The following is a 7,897-nucleotide window of genomic DNA, read 5'->3' on the forward strand; positions in this document are numbered from 1 at the left end:
AGACGTTCCGAAGACGGCTTTTCGTACAAGATACGGACACTATGAGTTTATAGTTATGCCTTTCGGTTTGACGAATGCTCCGGCAGTATTCATGGATCTCATGAATCGCGTTTTTCACGAATACTTAGACAAGTTTGTGTTAGTCTTCATAGACGATATCCTGATTTACTCGAAGAGTAAACGAGAACACGAAGAGCATTTGAGGATCGTGTTGGAAAGTTTACGAGCGGAAAAGCTGTATGCGAAGTTTAGCAAATGCGAGTTTTGGCTTAAAGAAATCAATTTTCTTGGCCATATCGTTTCCGCGAGAGGAATTGAGGTAGACCCAGCGAAAGTTCAAGCGGTACAGGAATGGAGATCGCCAACCACACCGCACGAGATTCGCAGTTTTCTGGGATTAGCAGGATATTACCGACGTTTTATAGAGGGCTTTTCAAAAATCGCTAAGCCATTAACGCACCTGCTAAAGAAAGAAGTCAAATTCGTCTGGACGGACGAATGTGAGCGAAATTTTCAAGAGCTGAAGAAGAGGCTCACTATTGCCCCAGTTTTAGTTGTTCCGAAAGCAGACAAAGAATATGCAGTGTACACTGATGCATCGAAGCATGGTCTAGGTTGTGTATTGATGCAAGAAGGAAAAGTTATAGCGTATGCTTCACGACAACTGCGACCGCACGAGGTGAATTATCCGACGCATGATTTAGAATTAGCAGCCGTAGTGCATGCTTTGAAGATCTGGAGACACCATCTCTATGGAACACGGTGTGAGATATACACTGATCATAAAAGTCTCAAATATTTCTTTGAGCAAAAAGATCTGAACATGCGACAACGAAGATGGTTAGAGTTGGTGAAGGACTACGATTGCGGGATAAATTATCATCCCGGAAAAGCTAACGTTGTAGCTGACGCTTTGAGCAGAAAGAATCAGGGAGAGTTAGGATTTCTCCTTACTCGAGAAGAGAACCTGATCAAGGAATTCAAGAAGATGAATTTGGAGGTAGTAATACCACCACAAACGACAGGAATAGTAATTTCTGCACTAAGCATTACACCTGACTTACGAACGAGAATAGTCACAGCTCAGAGAGAGGATGAGAAGATGGAAAAGTTACGAATGAAGATTCGAACTGAAAAAGTGGAGAATTATCAAGAGGCGGCAGATAATGCCATTTTGTTTGAGGGAAGACTGTGTGTGCCCGATAAAAAGGAGCTGAAGAATGAAATCATGAGTGAAGCTCATGACACCCCTTATACCGCACACCCAGGAAGTACGAAGATGTACCAAGACTTGAGAACGAAGTTTTGGTGGGAAGGAATGAAGCGAGAGATAGCGTCTTTCGTTGAAAGATGTCTAGCCTGTCAGCAAGTGAAAGCGTTACACCAATGACCCTATGGCAAGTTACAGCCATTGGAGATTCCAGAGTGGAAATGGAGTGATATAGCCATGGACTTTGTGACAGGACTGCCAAAGTCAAAAAGAGGAAATACCGCTATTTGGGTAATCATCGATCGATTGACGAAGAGTGCACATTTTGTACCGATTCAGATTACTTATGGATCTGACAAGTTAGCTCAGATTTACATCCGAGAGATAGTGCGATTGCATGGAGTACCGAAGACGATCACATCAGATCGAGACTCGAAGTTTACTTCACGATTTTGGATGAGCATGCAGAAAGAGTTAGGTACTAAATTAAATTTTAGTACAGCGTTTCATCCGCAAACAGATGGACAGTCCGAGAGGACTATTCAGGTTTTGGAGGACATGATCCGAACTGTAGTGGTTGATAGAGGAAGCCAATGGGAGCAAGTATTACCCCTGATTGAATTTGCTTACAATAATAGTTTTCAGTCAACTATCAACATGGCCCCATACGAAGCCTTGTATGGAAGAAAGTGTAGATCTCCGCTTTATTGGGATGAAGTTGGAGAGAGAAAGGTACTTGGACCTGACGCGATAGAAGAGATGATCACTATTGTGAGACAGATTCGACAGAGAATAAAAGAGGCACAAGATCGTCAGAAATCTTATGCAGACACCAGAAGGACGGAGATTCATTTTGAAGAGGGAGACAAGGTTTTTCTAAAAGTTTCCCCATCTAGAGGAGTTCACCGTTTTGGAGTGAAAGGAAAACTTAAACCGAGGTATATAGGACCTTATGATATATTAGAGAAGGTAGGCCCTGTAGCCTATAAACTAGCGTTGCCTCCGAGCTTCGCGAACGTCCATGACGTTTTCCATGTTTCTCAATTGAGAAAGTACGTGTTTGATCCAAAACACGTCATTCATCAAGAAGAAGTATCCCTGGAACCAGATTTGAGCTATGAAGAGAGACCTGATGCTATTCTGGACCGGAAGATCCAACAATTGAGGAACAAGTCGATTCCTTTGGTGAAAATCCAATGGAGACATCACGGTCAAGAAGAATCAACATGGGAACTTGAAGAGAAGATGAAAGAGAAGTATCCAGAGCTTTTTCCCGAAGGTGAATAACTCAAATTTCGGGACGAAATTTTTTTTTTAAGGGGGGTAGGATGTAACACCCCGTACTTTTCCTATGATGTGAGATAGTGTCTTAACACTATTGAGAGAACTGAGATGTCGAGACGCGAGACTTTTTTTTTATGATTAGATAAGACAGATTGTCTTTTAAATAGAGATACGAGTGACTAAACCGAGGATAGAGTTAGAATGATGAGATTCGAGAAATGAGCTGAGATAGAGATGCTGATTGAATTGAGTTGAGATTTTAATTTTATTTCCGATTACCGGGAATAGATTTACCAGATACTGAGTTATCAGAGTTTGACTGACCTATTAAAGAGAATAGGTATAATGAGTCTGACCTAGAGTCGAGAAAGAAAGAGTGAGAACCTTGATGAAAAGAGTCGGTCCGAGAGATGTCTAGTTTGTTTGCTTTGCCGACTGCTTTGATGTGACATTATGTGAAATTACGTGACTAATCGATTATGTGATTTTCGTGATGTGTGTCACTGTGACCGAGTTATTATGATTTTTATTCGAGACCTTAGCATTCGAAATTTTGTTTGAGTTTCCAAAGCAAGTATGGGTTATTTTTATCGAGAAATCGAATGACGCCGGTTTATGAAAATTTTTCCGGGCATAATATTTTTAAATTATTTTTCCTACGAAGAGGAATATTATAGTTGAGTGAGTGCACTAATAATAGTGCTATGATCATTATTTTGGACACATGAATAATTATACTATGGTATTTTATTAATGAGTGACTTTACCATAGTTTTGTGATTTTTATTTAATCACCCTTCACACTTTATTTAATTCCCCATACCATATGTTATATGTCTCAATTTTGCTAAGTATGGAATTGAGAGAGTAGAGATTGAGAGTATAGAGGATGAGAGAGTAGAGATGAGAGTGTAGAGATTAGAGAGAGATTAGAGAGAGAGAGAGAAAAGATTAGAGAGAGAAGAGAAAAGATTAGAGAGAGAGGAGCATTAATTAGCAAATATTGCATAAGATATGCAAGATCAAACTCAATCTTGCAAAAGCCAAACCTCTCTCTCCCTCACTAAATTTTCGGCCACCCCTCTCTCCCTCACTACAATTTTCGCCCAACACACATACATACACTCATCTTCTTCACCTCACACTTCCACCATTTTCCACCATTAGAGCAAACCTTCGAAGCTTCCAACAAAACTACCAAACACCTCACATCACTCTAAAACTTTCCATAAACACTATCTATCCTAAATTGATCAAGAGAATCCTTGAAGAAGAAGCTCCAAAGTAGAGTGAGAAAGTGTAGATTTTGGTAAGAACTTGGGTAAGTAACCATGTCTTCCCTAAAATCTTGTTTGAAAGATGTTGTGTGAGTGTATTTTTGAAAGAGGAGCAAGAAAATCACCCCTCCCTTTTCTTTTCCAAATTTTCGAAAAAAAGGGGTCTTCACCCCTTTCAAAATTTTTCTTTTTCTTTTCTTGTTTGGGGGTGAAAAATGAGAGTTATGTGATGTATATTGATGTTGGATATATGTTGTGAAATATGTGTCATGAGATGTGAAACTTTGATGGAAGTTAGTTTACCCCAAAAATGGTAACTTTTGAGTTAATGAGTTAAATGATGAATTGATGATATAAATGAGTCTATGAGGTGTAGATGATGATGATTGATGGATTAATTTAAGTATATGATGTCAATTGGAGTTTTTGATGTAAGTTAGTTTGCTAAAATTAGGGATATGTGTATATATGCCCCTATTGGTGAATTGATGGTTTTGATGTGAGATTAATTGGTTAAAAATGAAAGATCTATGAGTTGATTAAAGATTTGTATGTGTTTGTAAAAATTTCAAAGAGTTAGTTAGTAAAAATTAGGACTTTTTAGTCTATGTGTTATTTAAGTGTTTTTGCTTGGGATATATGTTTTTAAGCATGATTGTAGTGTCTTTGTATTTTTGATTAAGTCTATTGTAGGCTAAATAAAATTTTGGCTAAGTTTAGTTTGTATGAGTTTTGAGTTTTTATATGATGTGAGTTTGATGCTTTATAAAATGAGGTTTATTTGCTCTATGATCATCATGAGAATTTTATCCATGTTTTGCTAAGAGTTTTATGTTGATACATGGATTTTCATAAAAACGTAATAAATATAGTTTTTATGATAAAAAGAGAGTAAATATGAGAATAATGAGTTATATGATGTAAATGATCATGTTTGAGTATTTGAGAAATTTCGAGCATGAAATTGAAAAGGAATTTGTTAGATATGTTCGTTGAAGTGTTTTCTATGAGATTTGAGTGGATGATGAAAGAAAGGAGTCGAGATTGAGTATTACGAGTATCTTGATGTATTTGAATGTTTTTAAGTGCTTTAAGTGCTTAAAATGAGTTTTGATGTGTTTGCTTTGTATAAATGTTGAGTTGAGCATGTTTGCTTGTGTGTATGTTTCGGAGTCGTTTTTCACGACCCACTGACCTACTGTTTTAGAGGGGTTATTGATACCCAAACGCCCTGAAACTTTTATGGTAGATATATTTGAGAGTCTTGAGAATACCGGTAAAATTTCAAGTCATTTGGACTTCGTTTGCTATTTTTATAAAATGTAATACTAAAACTGCTACATTCTGCCGAATTGTTCGGTGAGTAGCCAATAGAGTCGTCGTTTCCAGTAGCTTTCCTTAGCATTCTGGAACCCAAATTTTTATGGTTGAGACCTGAGTGTCCTAGCTAAGTACCCACAAAATTTCAGACCGTTTTGACAACGTTTACTATTTTTCAAAAATCAAACTTTTCGGTTGCTAAAAACTGCCGAATATGGTAGACTGTAGTAAAACAGTCATATCTCCTAAAATACTTGGAGTTTTTGATCCTACTTTTTTTTAAATGAAACTAGACTCGAAGAGGTTTCTTTTGGTATGAGTTACGACCCCAGGAGAGTTCTGTACAGAGTCTGGTGAGGTTTTAAAGTTGAGTCAGTGCAGAGTAAAGCTTGTTTTCGACTTGTCTATGTGTGTTTTTAATATGCTTAAGTGCTTATACTTGTTTATGTGCTTATTTGCTATGAGTTTGAGTCGAGTTGAGAGTTAAGTCGAAAATTGGACGTGTGAATCCTTAGAAGCCAAGTATACCTAGGGATTGAGTTTTAACGGGTAAATAGACGTTGAGTGAGAAGTTAGAGTAAAGAAGAGATTGGATTTAGAATTTGAGGTTTCTGACTAAGGTTTGTTTTATCACATGAACCTTCGATGACGATGACGATGTGATGATGACATATGAAGGCCCGAGCGAGACGAAGAAGTAAGTTGCCTGATTTCTTTCCAGAATAAGCGAAGGACTTCAGGTGGGCAATATTTTGAGTATACAAATATTATCCGAGCTTTCTAAAATGATTTAATGATATAATGATGTTATGAGATTAACAAATGTTTTGAGATAAATGATATTTGAGAACTGTTTGACTTGCCAATTTTTGATGTTGAACCTGTATGTTACCCTCTACTGATGAGACGAATTCGGTCCTGCCACAAGCGGGATTTTGTGCACAGAGGTGACTGCGAGCCGTCTTCGGGTCGGCCGGTCACGGTACTTGAGAGGGAGGCCTACTTCTCAGTACCTTTGATAATGATGAGTTGTAGATGTGGTACATGCATGATGAGTACTTTGATAGCGCTATCGTTTATTTATGATGTTGATTATGAAAACTGCATGCACAGATTCATTTACGCTAACTTTATTTCTGTGTATTGCTGAGATGTGGCAAGCTTCAAACCTATAGCTCTATGAGCACCTTTCTTGTTTTTCGGCATTTGCCCACTGAGTATTATGTACTCACGCCCTGCATGTATTTCTAAATGTGCAGGCTAAGCTGGGAGTGAGATTGGACTGGTGCTGATGGGGGAGAGTTTCAAATGATGTAAATTAAATTACTATTTTGCCTCTATGATAATAGAGTCTTGATGTTTGAATTACTTAGTTTCTTTTGAGATCAAGCAATACACTCACGGTTATGTGTCTTCATACATATAATCGGTTCGCCTTTTGCTGCGATACTCTGCAAATTATGCTTCCTTATGAAAAATGAACTATACGCGTTTTGTTTTTGTTCGTGAAATTCCTAATAATTAAAAAGTTATGACAATGTTGACGATTTTACCCTTGGGCTAGTTTTATGAAGTCTTTCCTTAGCATGCTTTTACGTGAGCTTCCGCATGACGTTCACCTAGTTCTTCTTATCTTTTATTCTTTAAAAATAGTCGTATCGATACTCGTACCCCACTATTACTAGTGTCGGGTTTTCGGGCTGCGACACACGAGCTATGAGAATAACAGCAAATCGAAGAGCATAATATATGATCGAAAACAGAATATCGTAGAATTGTTGAAGTTAGCTTTTGAGGGGGGAGCTGACTGTCCTGTTTAGTCGAGCTCAAGGAAGACGACGACTCCCAACGACCCTCGCCGATTCTGGACCAGCAGCAGCGTGGCTGAACCGAGAGGGGACGACGCTGGGGTTAGACACGGAGACAGCCAACGCCGGATGGAGCTGGCGGAAGCTGAACGGCCGGGGAAGGAGAAGCCGACCGGAGTTGAAAGGGAAGGCCGATCTGATTTTGGGGGAGAAAACCCGTTTGAAACTTCAAGGGAGAATTGGGGCTTTGCTTTTCCTTCGTGGAAGAGACGAGGAGCGAGGCGGGCTGCTGGAGATCAGACCAGCGACCTCGATTCCGGGCAAAGTAGCTGCAACTCCGGGCGGCGGCGTTACCTCAGCAGCGGCGACGTCCGGCGATAGAGCTTCCAGGCGTGTCAGGGGCGGCGGCGGTGATTTCCGATTTGGGAGAGCAGGGGTTCGTGCCGACGACACGAAGACGCCGGAGCTTCAGGTGTAGCGGCGGCAGCGGCAATTTCTGATTTGGGGAGGAAATCAGGGCTCCTTCTATATTTTGCCTCCTTCCATGAATCGAAAGGGAGAATAGATAGAGAGAGGAGAAGAACGGGAGGGATGAACGGCGGTCGACGGTCGCCGGGCTCCGGAGCCGCGGCGGCGGACTCCTTGGCTGAGAACGAGAGAGAGAAGAGAGGGAAGTAGCCGATTTTGAGAGTATAGAGAGAGAGATCGATTTTGAGAGAAATGGGAGAGAAAAAGCGTGAACCGTGAAGGAAGAAGGAAGGATTTGGGCTGAAACTTTGGGCCAACTTGTGGGCTAAAATTTAATTGATGATGGGCTCCTATTTTATTAAATTGGGCCAAATTATGGGGCTTTATTTATTTTAGTATTTGGGCCGAAAGTTGGGCCTTATTTATTTTACTCAGATGGGCATCTATTACATTATTTCTTTGGGCCGAATTTATTTAAATTAAAGCCCACCTATTTTATTTTAATTGGGCTGTTATATTATCTTCGTTGG

The 7,897-nt window shown here is 39.7% G+C and overlaps 1 long non-coding RNA gene across 1 annotated transcript; it reads left to right on the forward strand.

Annotated features, from left to right (window-relative positions):
- Window positions 1-3,533: 3,533 nt before the first annotated feature.
- Window positions 3,534-6,643, forward strand: LOC131016065 (uncharacterized). The gene is made up of 3 exons (XR_009098837.1): window positions 3,534-3,815; window positions 5,770-5,831; window positions 6,351-6,643. It is a non-coding gene; the product is annotated as an uncharacterized LOC131016065 (long non-coding RNA).
- The last annotated feature ends 1,254 nt before the right edge of the window (window positions 6,644-7,897 follow it).

Source organism: Salvia miltiorrhiza, chromosome 1, assembly GCF_028751815.1.
Source record: "Salvia miltiorrhiza cultivar Shanhuang (shh) chromosome 1, IMPLAD_Smil_shh, whole genome shotgun sequence".
NCBI classification, from domain to species: Eukaryota; Viridiplantae; Streptophyta; class Magnoliopsida; order Lamiales; family Lamiaceae; genus Salvia; species Salvia miltiorrhiza.